The 14712-nt window shown below is 50.3% G+C and overlaps 1 long non-coding RNA gene across 1 annotated transcript; it reads left to right on the forward strand.

The window, feature by feature from the left end:
- Positions 1–9840: 9840 nt before the first annotated feature.
- Positions 9841–13349, forward strand: LOC125617435. Its single transcript, XR_007348435.1, has 2 exons — positions 9841–10049; positions 12538–13349. It is a non-coding gene; the product is annotated as an uncharacterized LOC125617435 (long non-coding RNA).
- Positions 13350–14712: the final 1363 nt, after the last annotated feature.

The raw sequence follows: 14712 nt of genomic DNA on the forward strand, positions 1-14712 counted from the left end.
TCTCTGAAGATGATCCACTGATGTGCACGCCGCCAGCCCCGTGACCCAGCCGCCCTCCTCCTCAGACCCAGCTCAGACCCCTTTCCCTCTCACTCATGCCTCGACCTGTTAGATACCGTGTCCTCTCCCAGATCTTAGTCACTCCTTTACCCCGTGTCCCTTCACGGCTTATTGATGGGACCTCCTTCAAAATCCCTCACCCCAAGGCGGGGTATGCCGTGGTGTCCAGTGACCAGATTACACAACCAGAGGCCTCACCTCCCAGACCACCTCCGACAGGTAAGTTAACAGCCTTGACTGAGCCGCTCACTCGGGCTCCAGGACCAGAGTGATCCTCTACACCGAGTCCAGCCTGCCTTCCTCGTCCCCACTCCCCTGCCCTGATCTGGCAAGAACAGGGATTTTTAACCACCCAAGGGACACCTATCATCAACGGCCATCTATCCACAACCTACTTCAGATAGCAAAATCCCCCCTGGCTGTATCTGTCATCCACTGCAGGGGACACCAAGGATCAGCTGACCCCCACAGCCAAAGGCCACACAGTGGCAGATGTAGCAGCAAAGCAGCCTGCTGACCAGGCCCTTCCCCACTGGCCACCACTGTTTTTACACAAAACCTAGACAAGTCCCCACCACACCCCTCCACAACCCCCATTTACCCTTCCCTTACTCCATGTTATTCTGCCTCAGAAAATTAAAAAATAGTCTAACCTGGGACTCCCCTCAAAAAATGGTTAGATCACCAAAAACCATCATTCCCCCCAGTCCCAAGAAAGGTCTTTTCTTGGCTTCCCTTTCCTGTTCACCAGGGCACTGCCCCTTTCCACCTGCTCAGGCCTCACTCGCACTCCCCACCGATGGCCACACTCAGACAGATCACCCCCACGCCACAAACCCACCCAGCGTCCCCTCCAGGAGCCTTCTCCTTTTCCCTCCCACCAAGCTCGGGGACACGTCCCAGATCAGAACTGGCAGAGCCACTCCAGCCCATGCCCTCATCAAGAACACTAAATATCTGCTCACCCTGGGGACACGTTCACAGGGCAGGTAGAGCCTTTCCTCCCACCTCGGAGAAGGCTCCCACGGTGGCCTCCGTCCTCCTTGATCACATCACCCCAGAATCGGGCTGCCCACCTCTGTCCAATTGGACAGTGGCCCAGCCTGCGTTTCCAAGGCCACTAACCTGTCTCAACCCCCACATCACATGGCGGCTCCACACCCCTGCCACCCCCACCCTCAGGACAGGGGAGCTCCCCGGCCCCCCCTAAAACCACACCCCAAGCTGATGCTCCCACCAAGCTTCTCCCTTGGCGCTCCTTGGTTTACCAGTTATCCCCCCAAACCCCTCAACCCGAGCTCTCGAGCTCCGCTGTGGCCGTCCCTTGCTGCTCCAGGGCTTTCCTTTCTGCCCCTCCCATTCCCGACACCTGGCCAGCCTCACGCCCCACAGGTCGCCTAATCAGATGACAAGCAGAGCAAGTCCTGCCTGAGCCCACCGACTCTCAGCGCCCTTTAAACCCACAGCCGGGGGAACAGACGCTCCGACTCCCCTGAACCCAGATGTGTAGGTCCACATCGGGAGTTCAACAACGCCCCAGAGGCCACACTGAGGTCATCCCCGCCCTGGATGCCCCATTCCAAGCTGAAAAGGGCAAAGCTCCACTGGTCACCCACCGTTCACCCCGTCCCCCCTCCTCACTCTTCCACAGGCCCCACTTCCATCGCTGGACCCCGAAACCCGAAGACCTGGAGGATGAGGATGCTCCCTNAGATCACTGCCAGCCTCCCCTTACCTGGGCACCTGTCCTTAAACCTCCAAACTCCCCACATTCTAATTGAAGAGCCCCGACTTCTGGACACAGTATTGGTCCCTCAGAGCTGCGCACGTGGTGGCTGCCACCTTTACCTTTTACCAGGGTCAGACGGTCAGACGTGGGGCCACAGTTGTCTCAACTACAGCCAGCAGTCTCCTGGCACCTCTCTGGCTGCCTCCTTCATAACCAGGGAGCCTCATCCTGGGTGGGAACAGCACTTACATCTGTTCACCACTCCCTGGACAGGAACATGCGCCCTGGCCTTCCTCACCCCCTACCCTCAGTGGCCCATTGAGGGGGCACCACTCCCCATCCCAATGTTCACCCTACTTGGACCAAAACGAGCTGCCCCTCTGGCTCCCCTCCTGGTGGGTCAGTGCACAAGCACAGCAGCTGCCCAGGAGCAGCAGTAGTAGGAGTTTCCGCCCACCATGCTGCAGGACCATCCAAGGAAATGGTAGACAGCCTTTGAGAAATCCCACCCAACTGTCCATGCTTCAGGACCAAACAGACCCATTGGTGGTGACTGTCCTCCAAAACAGACAAAGACTAAGTTTTTTAACTGCAGAAAAAGGAGGAATCTGTGCCCTTCCTACAGGAGCTCTGCCACCCAGGGCACGGTGGTACACGCTTGTAATTCCAGTGACTCGGGAGGCTGAGGTGGGTGGATCGCAGGTTCAAAGCCAACCTCAGCAACTTAGTGAGATCCTGTCTTGAAATAAAAAATAAAAAGGGGGGGCTGGGGATATGGCTCAAGCGGTAGCGTGCTTGCCTGGCATGTGCAGGGTGCTGGGTTCGAGCCTCAGCACCACATAAAAAAATAATAAAGATGTTGTGTCCACCGAAAACTAAAACATAAATATTAAAAAAATTAAAAAAAATAAAAATAAAAAGGGATGGAGATGTGGTTCAAGTTAACCATCCCTGAGTTCAATCCCTGGTACGAGAGAGAGAGAGAGAGAGAGAGAGAGACCTGCTGCTTTCACAGGAACAAGTCTGGCCTGGTGAGGGAAGGCATGAAAAGTTAAGAGACCAGGCTGCCAAATTCCATCAGTACTCCTCCTCATGGAACATGGAGTGGGATGGTTTTCTACCCTGGCTATTTTTCTTGGTTAGCGCCCTTCTCCTTCCCAGTTCTCTGTATAACTGTGGCCTTGTGTGGGGCCCTCCGTGTTTCGGCTCTTCACCTCTACTTTACAGAGGACCATCGATTCCACTACCAACCAGAGGGTGCAGAGCATCCCCCTGCTGAGCTCCATGAGAGCTGCTCAATGCCAAGTCCTAGGGGAGTCCTCGGACGAAGCCCCCTCCCAGCAGGAAGTAGCTAGAGAGAAACGGCCACCCCATCTCCCTTCACCCCTTTCTTATTAAAGAAAAAAGAAAAAGGCAAGAATGTTAAGGAGAACTTGACACAGGCGACACAGTTCTGAAATATGTCCTCCACCATAAAATAAGAGTTGCCTCCCAATCACTCTGAGTCAGCCTGACCTTAAACCCCAGGCAGTACTCCATCAGCACGCAAAGAAAGGAAATTGCTACCTGGGACTGGAGTCCTGAAAATACCATGGAACAAGTGACCACCTCCAAGAATGGAGGTGAGGACCAAAAGGACCCTTCCCTGACAACCCAGTAGCCATGACCTAACCTCAAAAACCCCCCCACTCTCCCATGGCCCTGTATCTACCCAGGCTGAATGCAGAAGACAGTGTCAGTCTCCGGCCCCCCTCAGCTGGTTTGTCCTGAATAAACCAGTGTTGGTGTAGGGCCTCCTCTCCTTCCCTCTATTTCCTTCACTCTCTTCTTTCCTCACAGGAGGGTGGTTTCCAGTCTGCGATTCTAGCAGATGTCTACATGCAGATCCATGGAGAGTAGTTTATTAACCCTGACCCTCAGTGGGCTTTTATCCTCTTTGGCTACTAAGAAACTCAGAGGAACAAAATGACAGCTGATCACTTTGAATTTTTGTCCAGTAGTCATGAAAGACAAATGATCTTAGTTCTTCTCCCTAAATGGAGCCCTAACCCAGAGTACTCACGATGAGATAAGAGGTCAAATTCAAGTGTATAGGCTGTGGCCTCAGAATAGGGCTAAGATATTGGGTCTTCACAGATAAGCCAATGACCTCTCACTCCCCCCTCTTTTGGTACCGGGGATTGAACTCAGGGGCACTCAACCACTGAGCCACATCCCCAGCTGTATTTTGTGTTTTATTTAGAGATAGGGTCTCACTGAGTTGCTTATCAACTCGGCATTGCTGAGGCTGGCTTTGAACTCGCGATCCTTCTGCCTCAGCCTCCGGAGCTGCTGGAATTACAGGCGTGAGCCACTGTGCCCGGCTGACCTCACTCTCTTGAGTACTGTTACACACAGCTGAGGGCCACAGTCAGAGCTTCAGGGTCCCAGGGGAAGTCGCACAAGGCCATGGGTAAAAACTGGGGCAAGGCAGTGGGTAAAATCTGGGGCTTGGCCTCCAGCCAGATTTGGGTTCTCGAGGGATTCACCACATATTTGCTAAGGAAATATGCAAGTATGTCAATCTATGAGCCTCAGTTTCTTCATCTACATAATGGAGATGATAACCTAACTCAAGAGGGACAAGCAGGAAGATTAGTACTGGAAACAGACTAAAGTGTGGGCCTTGACAAATGATCCTAAAGGCTGGAGGAATGGTGGGTCACTAACCAGCAGAAACTTGGAAATATGTCTCTCAAAGGCTTGGGAAGGAAAGAGGAGGTGCTGGGTGCAGAGGCGCATGCCTGTAATCCCTGAGGCTCAGGAGGTTGAAGCAGGAGGATCCCCAAGTTCATAGGCAGCTTAGGCAACTTAGTGTCTCAAAATAAAAACTCTGGGGACGTAACTCAGTGGTCGAGCACCCCAGGCTCATTCCAAGGGAGTAACACACATGCTAGAGTCTGTAAACAAGTCAAGATGGCGCCTGGCATTTTGCAGAGGGAGTGGTTTGTGAAGTAACGCCAGCGAGCCATTAAGTGTGGAGATTCCTTATTGGTTGACTGCTGTATAGAGTTTATGTTAATTAAGATAAGCTGTGTGGAATGTATAAATACCCCTCCTGTCCTACAATAAACAGCTCCCACTCCTGCTGTATCAATGTACACAAGTTGCTCGTAACCCCCCGGTTATTTTGCTGCAGTCGGACTGCGGCACACACACACACACACAAAAAAAAAATTGAATTGAAACTACAGTCCACGAGTTCTCTGTTTATCACATGGCCCCTCACCTTGGTGTCTTGCCCCGGACCCTGCTCAGTGGATCCATAGGGTCCCCATGGCCTGAGAGAGTCACTCATTTATGGTTTCAGTCATAGTTTTATATTTTAAGATCTGGAAGGAAGTCTTGGACATCATCAAACCCCACCATATCATTTTACTAATGAAGGAACTGGAGGTCCAGAGAGAAAAAAGTAACTTACCCAAGGTCATCAATTCTAACCTACCATGGCTACTTAATTTGCTGTGGACTTGAGTGGGTCCCATCCCCCACAGAGCCTATAGTTTCCTCTGTAAAATGAGGGCTTTGGAGTATTAAGAGGTCTCAGTCCCCTTTCAACTCTGCCCTTTACCTATATTAAAATAATAGTTCTTTCTATCATCCTGTAATTTAGTCAGGACATTCCTTCTTCCACCTCAGTGCTCCCTCCCAAAAGCCCAGGAGACAGGTCTGTCCAGGCACAGGGCACATGCCTCTTATCCCAGTGACTCCGGAGGCTGAGACAGGAGGATCGCACATTCTGGAGGTCAGTCTCAACAATTTAGGTAGACCCTGTCTCAAAATTTAAAAAGGGAGGGAGGAGCTGGGGATGTAGCTCCATGGTAGAGAACCCAGGGTCCAATCCCCAGTGCCACACACAAAATTAAAAAAAAAAGAAAGAAAGAAAAAGAAAAAACACATTTGGGGAAAAGAGAAAAGAAAGAAAAACACATTTGAATGACTTCTGAGCTCACTGCTCAATTAATTTGAATCTGAGTCCTGAATTTCACCAGGAGTAAGGACAAGAAGGAGGGAAAGCCAAGGCCTAGGGGAAGCCGTTGGCCAGCTGGTGCCATCCCGCCTGGGAGCAGCCCTGTGATCGTGATCCCATGCCTGCAGGCCTTCCAAGAGCTGGCAGCGCCACGGGGATAAATAAGGCCAGCAAGCGCACCTTACATGGGCATCCTGGCGGCCGCCGGAATCCCTGGGATTGCACAGCCCTGGGGAGGTCTTGGAGCAAGTGCACGTCACCTGCTGTGGGCACAAGTGTGACTGGGCTTCTGCAGCCTCTGTCTTGTGACAGAGGAATTTTTAAATGGAAGCTCTGAGCTCACAAAGAAGAAAATGTCTCCTTGATGTCACACAGTTGCTGCCAATTTATCAGCAGGAGCTAAAGGTCAGAGAGGGGGAAGCCACTGCCCTAGGGTCCTGTGCTGCGCCCTGAGATGGGGCTTCCCTTCCCCAGGCTCTCCGCCAGCCATCCCAGCCAGCCCTGGAACTAGAGCTGTGTTTGCATTTCCAGGGCACGAAGCAAAGCAATTCAAACCCCACCTCCTGCTCCTGCCCTTCTCTTTGCTCACCCTCTCAGCCCCCTAGGCCATCACTCTCCACTGCACACTGTCAGGGACTCGGAGGGGCCCTGTCCTGGGGGTTCTTCCCTGGGGTCACTTAAAGGGTAAAACCAAAAATTGTGTGACATTCTTTCAGACGTTGAATAACTAAATGCAGTGGTTAAAGAACTGTAGCTGGGGCCGGATGTGATGGTGCATGTCTGTCATCCCAGCAACTGGGGAGGCTGAGGCAGGAGGATCAAAAGTTCAAAGCCAGCCTCAGCAATTTAGCAAGGCACTAAGCAACTTAGCAAGACCCTGTCCAAAATAAAAAATAAAAAGGGCTAGTGGTGTAGCTTAGAGGTTAAGCACTCCTGGGTTCAATCTCCGGTACCAAAAAAAAAAAAAAAACCTAAAGCTGGGAATCCCACTGCCTGGGTCACAGTCTGGTTCTACCATTTCCTACTAGTGTGATATCTACAAATTACTTAACCTTTGTGAGCTTGTTTCCTGACTTAGAAAATGAGGATAATAAGAATACTATTGGTTGCAGTAGCACATGCCTTTAATCTTAGCTAGGATCCCTTGAGCCTAGGAGTTCAAGGTTAGCCTGGGCACCACAGCATGGTCCTAAGGATTCGGTATGAAGCAGTGACACAGAGCCTGGACGGTCAATGTCAGCTTGGAACAAAAACTCGAATCTACCACTGAGCAATTTGCTCAATCCCAAGTCTTAGTTTCCTCATTCATCCGACAGGGATAGGCACAGGTAAGGATCAAGAGCCCTTAACCTGGCACCTGATGCTGGAAAACAAACAGTGGTTGCTGGGATGACAATCTCTAGCCACTAAACTGAGCTGCAGGGAAACTCCTTCCCAAGGCTGACACCAGTATTTGCCCCTCTACAGGTCCTGACCTAGAGTTGCAGAAGAAACATATAAAACATGCAGAGATCAAACATGCACACATAAAACTTTTTTTTTTTAATCTACCTTCATTTTTTTTAAATTTATTTTTTAGTTGTGGTTGGACACAATACACTTATTTTATTTATTTGTATGTGGTGCTGAGGATCCAACCCGGGTCCCGCCCGTGCTAGGTGAGCGCTCTACCGCTGAGCCACAACCCCAGCACCTCCCCCCCAATAAAACATTTTTAAAAAATTCCTTTTAGAGGGCTGGGATTGTGGCTCAGCGGTAGAGCGCTCACCTAGCACGGGCGGGACCCAGGTTGGATCCTCAGCCCCATATAAAAATAAAGGCGTTGTGTTGTGTCCGTCTACACCTAAAAATAAATATTTTTTTAAAATAAAATTCCTTTTAGAGCCATGCACAGTGGCCCACATCTGTAATCTCAGCCACTGGGGAGGCTGAGGCAGGAGGATCACAAATTCAAAGCCAGGTTCAAGAACTTAGCAAGCTGGGTTGGGAATATAGTTCAGTTGGTAGAGTGCTTACCTTGCATGCACAAGGCCCTGGGTTCAATCCCCAGCACCACACACACACAAAAAAAAAAAAAAAAAAAAAAAAAAAACTCAGCAAGACCCTGCCCCCACCTTACCCCCCAAAAGGGCTGGGATATGGCTCAGGAGTAAAGTGCCCCTGTGTTTTTTGGTACTTGAGAGTCCAAAAAAAAAGGATAGGAAAGAAAGACTCAATTGAGGTGACAGGGAGGAGACCAAGGGTGGAGAATAAAATGACAAGTAGGAAGGAGAGAGCTGGGTGTGGTGGGGCACACCTGTAATTTCAGTGACTCAGGAAACTGAAGCCTTGAAAGTTTGAAGCCAGCCTGAGCGACTGTAGTGAGACCCTGTCTCAAAACAAAAATAAAAAGGATTGAGGATGTAGCTCAATGGTGGAACGCTCCTGGGTTCAACCCCAGGACCACAAAAAATAAAAAATAGCCGGGCACAGTGGCACACCCCTGTAATCCCAGCTGTTTGAGAGGAGGAGGCAGGAGGATCCCAAGTTCAAAGCCAGCCTCAGCTACTTAAAGAGGGACTAAGCAATTTAGCATGACCCTGTCCCGAAATAAAAATTTAAAAAGGGCCAGGGATGTGGCTCAGTGGTTAAGTGAGCCTGGGGGTTCAAACCCTGGTACCAATAAACAAACAAATAAATGTAGGTGAAACAGGCTGAAAAGCCTAATAAAAAGAGAGCAGTTGAACAGGGCTTGGTGGCTCACACCTGCCTCTGGAAGATGAGGCAGGAGGTTCACAAATTGGAGGCCAACCTCAGCAATGTAGTTTCAAAATAAAAAACAGTTGGAGCTGGGTGCGGTGGTGCACGCCTGTAACCCCAGCAGCTCAGGAGGCTGAGGCAGGAGGATCTTGAGTTCAAAGCCAGCCTCAGCAACAGCGAGGCCCTAAGCAACTCAGTGAGACCCTGTCTCTAAATAAAATACAAAATAGGGCTGGGGCTGGGGCTGAGTGGTTGAGTGCCCCTGAGTTCAATCCCTGGCACCCCTACCCCCCCCAAAAAAAAATAGTTGGTCAGATTCAAAATTCCAAAAAAAAATAGTTGGGATGTGGCTCAGTGTAGAGCAGCGCTAGCGCTGGGTTTGATCCCCAGAGAGGCACCCTGCGGAAGGGCGGGAGTGGGGTAGAGGGAGAGCTGAGCTAAGAGTAGAGTGGAGAGGCCAGGTGTGGTTCAGGTGGGCTTGCCCAGTGTGCCCAGGCCTGGGGTTCCATCTCCAGCACTAGGGTGCGGAGGTGCGCAGGAAGGCTTCCTGCCTGGGCTCCTCTGTCTACCTGCTGGAGCTTCACCCCTGCAGTCTCCACCTCACAGTGGCCCCAACAGGTGAGCCCCAGCAGAACACACCCCGTCTCCTGGGTTTCCTGCTCTTCAGCGTCTTTCCACCAGCCTTTCCTTTTTCCTTCAAGACCAAGGTGCGGAGGACCTGACTGCGGCTCACAGGTTTCAGCCCTCCAGGGGCCATTAGTATTTTGAAAGATCTGGAGATCTGACACAGTATATTCTGTAAACATTTGCCAAGGCGTTCAGTTAGGCCTGTGCAGCTCCTCACAAGCACTCTGTTCCTGTCCCCCCAGGCAGCCACCTCCCAGAGGCTTCATATAAGAAACCCTGGAGGAGACTGGGCGCTGTGGACCTCACCTGTACTGTTTCAATCCCCAGTCCAAACAAACAAACAACAACAACAACAACAAAACAACCAACCCTGGACAAGGGTGGGGCGGCCCTCCTCGCCCTGTGCCCCACAAATCCAGCGATGACCACGCGCTTATTCATGCCTTACCTCCTGCCAATCTACCCCTCCTGACAGCCCCCTTTATTACCTTACCCCGCCTACTACTCCAAACCCTTCAAGAGTTCACAGTTTCATTCCACGTGCTCCATAGTCCTGCCCAAACCCTCAGGGGTGGGATGTGTTCCACCGGGGCCCTGCCCCCACTCAGCAGCGCTTGCTCAAAGGGCCCCAGGGTGCCAGTCTGACCAGAGGGGCGTGTCCACAGGAGGACCTGGCGCAATGTGGCTGGGGTGAAAATCTGAATCACAGTCAACAGGGCAGCCAAATTCCTATCTGGAAATCGGGGCAGTCTGAAGGGCGAGGCCGCACTGTAAACAGAATGAGTAAGGAGGTCAGAAGCTGGTGGGGACCAGAATCATGTCTAGATGCAGCTTGAGGAAACGGAAACGGTACAGGACTGAGACTGTGAATTGAATGATAAGAAGGTACCGGACACTGGCTGCGGGACTTGGGGGTGGCCTTGGGGAGAGCAGCCTTCGAAATCTCTCTTTCCTCTGGCTGCCTAGAACCCAAGATGCCAAATGCTCGTGGTTTTTGCTGTGTGTATGGAGTCTCCCCAACTGCCTGCGGTTTCAAGCCCCTCGCTGGCCCCGGGGCACGGCAGAGTGATTTGTCCAATGCTCCATGGTGGTCGGTGTGGAAACAGCTGGATGTCCCCACCAAGCAGGGGCTGTGCTAGAGCTGGCAAGTGACCTCAGATCTCCAAGTCTCAGATTCCTTATCTGTAAAGCCAGGATAATGGCAACACTGCTTCATCATAGTGTTATATAATAACAACACCAGGGTGAGGATGAGCCCAGCAAATATTTGTAAAATGCTTAGACCGGTGCTTGGCACAGAGCAAATGCTGTATAAGTGTTAGCTCAATAAAAAACAAGGTGCCCAGCTGGTAAATAAGGCCAGTAATCCAAGTCAGCTATAATTGCAACATTTGAGTCCTTAGGTCCTCCACACTAAGGTCAACAGCAGGCTACCATGGGCTAAGCTGACCACAGAACTTTCAGAAATTAATTTTCATTTCGGCTAAGAATAGAAAGGTAGGTTGTTGACTTATTTCATTTGGGCACACAGGAAATATCACTGCAGTTACTCCCCTTACCTGTTCTTAGGAAACTACTCAGAAATCCAGAAGTACCAGTTCAAATACAGTACCTGTCCAAATTTAATAGGCCTCATTTAAAAAAAAAAAAAAAAAAAAAGTCAGCCAGGCATAGTGACGCAGGCCTATAATCCCAGCTGCTCAAGAGGCTGAGGCAGGGAGATGGCAAGTTCCAGGTCAGCCTGGGAGACTTAGGGTGATCTTGTCTCAAAATAAAAATAAATAAATAAAAAGGGCTGGGAATGGAGCTCAGTGGCAGAGTGTGCTCTGAGTTCAGTCCCCAGCACCAGTAATGCAAAACAAAAACAAAGCCCAGGGCTTGCTTGGGGTGTAGCTCAGCGGTAAAGGCCCTGCCCAGCAGGCAGGAGATGTGAGAGATCCTGGGTTCAATCCCTAGTACTGCAAAAATAAAGAAAGAAGAAATAAAAAGTCAATCTTAGAAAATGACTATGGGTGTCAAGAAGGATCCGTCTGGATTTAGGCAGACTCACTGGAGTCTAGAAGGTTCAAGGTTAGAGCTGCCCTTGGAAGAAAAGGAGTCCTGAGGACACAATGCAAAGAGGAGGGAATACGTTTATTTTTCTCCAAACTTATTGAGGGTGGTGGTGTTTGGCAAAGGAGAAAGGAGGGGGAGAATGTGAGTGTATGGTTTGTTAAATGATTAAAAAAAATGGAGTCAATGTATTGTAATAGCTCGGTAGCAATTACAAAGAGAGACCAAAAAGTCTGTTTCCTCTAGCAATCTATCAACCAGAAATTTTTATTAACTGAACCTCTCACTAGACTACTAGATGGCACTAATAGATGGTTGAAAATGATGACCCTGATACACTGCAAAATCCTAAACAGCTTTCTGAAACAGGAGGGAAAAAAGATTCAATGAAGCTTGCAATGATTTGTGACAAGCAGATTTTATTGTCTTCTAATTTTTTTTAAAACAAGCGATATTTTTGTCATCTTTAGTATGTGATGATTTATATGCCACCTAATAACTTTCTACCCACCATAATATTAGAACAAAACATTGCTCAATTATGGTTGGTATCAGGGTTTAACAGAAATTCCTTTTCTCTCAACCGCCTGCAGCCCTCTTTGCTGGGTTCTCTCTCCCACCTGCTCTTCTTCTTGCCAGAGCGGGATTTCATTTTTGGGTCCAAACTTGACCCAGAGGCCCTTCCCCCAGTGTTTCTTCTTCCCCCAGAGGGAGGGTGTACTTGGCCTTAGGAATCACCTCCCCCACCTAGCTGAAGTTCTCCACCCCTGGGGAGGGCCTCAGGGTTGGGTGCTTCTCCCTGAGAGAAGGGACGTGGGCCCCGGGTAGAACTTTTAAAATACACACGTCTCTGGAAAGGAAAGGCCCGCGGAGAGCCAGGCGGTGACAACGGAGTGGTGTGGAGCACGTGGCTTAAGTAGAACAGAAACAGATCCGGCCTGGGCGCCCCAGGGACGTCCCAGACACAAAGCAGAGCTCAGGCTGCGCCTGGAGGGCGCGGATCCTGCAGCCACCGCGGGGCTCTCCCGCCTGGGCTAATCACCTTCCCCGTCCCGCTGCTCCCCGCCATCCGAGAGCCCCAGAGTTGGGGCTCTGCATACCACAGAGGTCAGACACAAATACAATCCATACATGGACTCCTTTCTCGGGTCACAGGATTCGGTCAACAGCAGGGACGGAGGATGGTCCCAGCACCCACGTCCCAACCCCACCGGGACAGCTCTGTTTGTAAACACCGGTCACTTGGTAACACCCCCCCGTGAGCGCGCCTTTGGGCCATTATTCATCACCCACTAACCTTAAACCAACTTCATCTTCGCAGGGCCTCCCCCACCCCCAGAAGAGAGGAAATTCCACAGCTCTGATGTGATGAGAAACGTGATCTGCGCGTCCAGCCCTCCCGCCGGCCTCCCTCCCCGCCGGCTCCCAACCTGGGCGTCCCGGCCCCTCTCCCGAGCCTCCCGCCCCCTCCCCACCCCCTGCCCCTCTCCCTCTGCGTTTTACACTGTGTAACCCGATAGGCTGGAAATGTCGCTTCTTTCATCTTCCATTTCCCACATCCTGAAAGTTTGGAGAGGAGAAGCCCACCCAGATAAAGGAATTCCAAGTATGTGCGCCCCCCTCCTCCTTGAACTCCATTCACAAAGCAGATTACTAATGGCTCTGGGCTCCGGGGAGGCCCCCGCCCCCCTCCCCTCCCATCCCCCCCTCCCCTCCCCATCCCCACCTCCCAAAGAGTTGACTCATTCCACGTCCTCACTCCTCACCCGCACAAAAGCCCAAGTCCACATGCTCAGCACCCCAAATTAACTTTTCCCTGGGTTCTGCTCCTTAAGCTTTCAAACCTCACCCAGATCGGGACTGAGCCGTGAGCAGAGTCTGACTCCCATTCATCTGGCTCCTCTTAAGCGCCTCCAAACAGAAAGTGCTCAGGGAAAAATGTGTCAATGGATCAGGGAGAAAAGATACAAATGAAACAAGGGACGCTTCAAAGCTAAGAGCTGAGGTCTTTGGGAAAGATCAGAGTGTTCTAACCCCGAGTCGCTGGCTTTCCAACAGATATTGTATTAAACCCAGAATAAGAGGTGCTTTATTTGAGGTGATGGGCAGAGAATAGAGGCTCTGGTAAAGGTTTTTACTTTTATTATTATTATTATTGTTATTATGTGTTGCTGGGGCTGGAACCCAGCCAGTGCTCTAACCACTGAGCAGCATCCTCACTCCTTCTCCCCATCCCACCCCCATTGCTGGGAATTGAACCAGGGATACATTACCAATGAGCTACATCCCCAGAACTTCTTATTTTTTAAATTTTGAGACAGAGTCTCACTAAATTGCAGAGGCTGCCTCCTCAATGTCTGGGATCACAGACGTTTGTCACCACACCCGGCTTGGTAATGTTTTTTAAAAATTGTCTTAGTGATTACAAAATATGCCAACAGGTCAGTTCTTGGGTTCTCTGTCCTGAGTTCTGTCACTGACCAGGGACACAGAGGGCAGAGACACCTTCTCTGACTTCACCCTCAGAGGTTAGGAAGTAACCGCTGAGCATCCTTTTCCATGAAGGATGATTAGCTATCTTATCCATCCTTCCAGGAGGGTGAGAAAGCCATTTTGAACCTGTGCCAGCTCTGGGAAAATTCCCTGAGTTCACCAGCTCTGTGTGAAACAGGATTTCCTGCATCAAGAAGTGCTCCCTTGCCTGTTATTAGGGAATGTGTTTCAGAGATGACTAATCCATATTATTTTTGCAATTCAGGATTGTTAGCTACTTTGCTCAATGTACTAGTGTTTGACCAAAAACAGGATAAAGTCTGGGTACATGTTAGTGCACAGGGTCATGCATTTAATGGGGCTCATTATTGCCCAAGAAGCCTCCTGGAATTCCAAGAAGAATTCAAGAGGCCACAGTTGGAAAATGCAGAAAAACAATGATAGGATGACAGACTGTGGCAGAACAGCCACACCGTGCGGCTCCCCAGAGCATCCATATGCTGCTGGGGAGAAATCAGTGCTGCAGCTCAGCTCCGAACTTCCTATGTTCAGGTAAATGCAGTCTGCACCTGCCGTCCAGCAGGTCACAGGCTTCTCTGAAGTCAGTGATACAACCAGTACCCTCAAAGGCAAGTACTAGTCTCTCAGGACCTCAGCCTCCTTATCTCTAAAACACTGGGGTTAATTTAACCCTTGCTAATCAAAGCACAGCCCCCACATACCAGCAGTAAGGCTTGACTTGTTAGTTTGGGATTTAACTAGAAATACCCCCTAACCTGCTGCTGTTTTGTACATAGGATTGAACTCAAGGATACTTAACCACTGAACAACATCCCTAGCCCTATTTTTTATTTTTTTAATTTTTTTTTTTTTTGGTATGGGGATTGAACTCAGAGGCGATCAACCACTGAGCCACATCCCCAGCCCTATTTTGTATTTTATTTACAGACAGATCTCTGAGTTGCTTTGGGCCTCAATAAGTTGGTGAAACTGGTTTTGAACT

This window comes from Marmota marmota, unplaced genomic scaffold, assembly GCF_001458135.2.
Source record: "Marmota marmota marmota unplaced genomic scaffold, marMar, whole genome shotgun sequence".
In the NCBI taxonomy this organism is placed as follows: domain Eukaryota; kingdom Metazoa; phylum Chordata; class Mammalia; order Rodentia; family Sciuridae; genus Marmota; species Marmota marmota.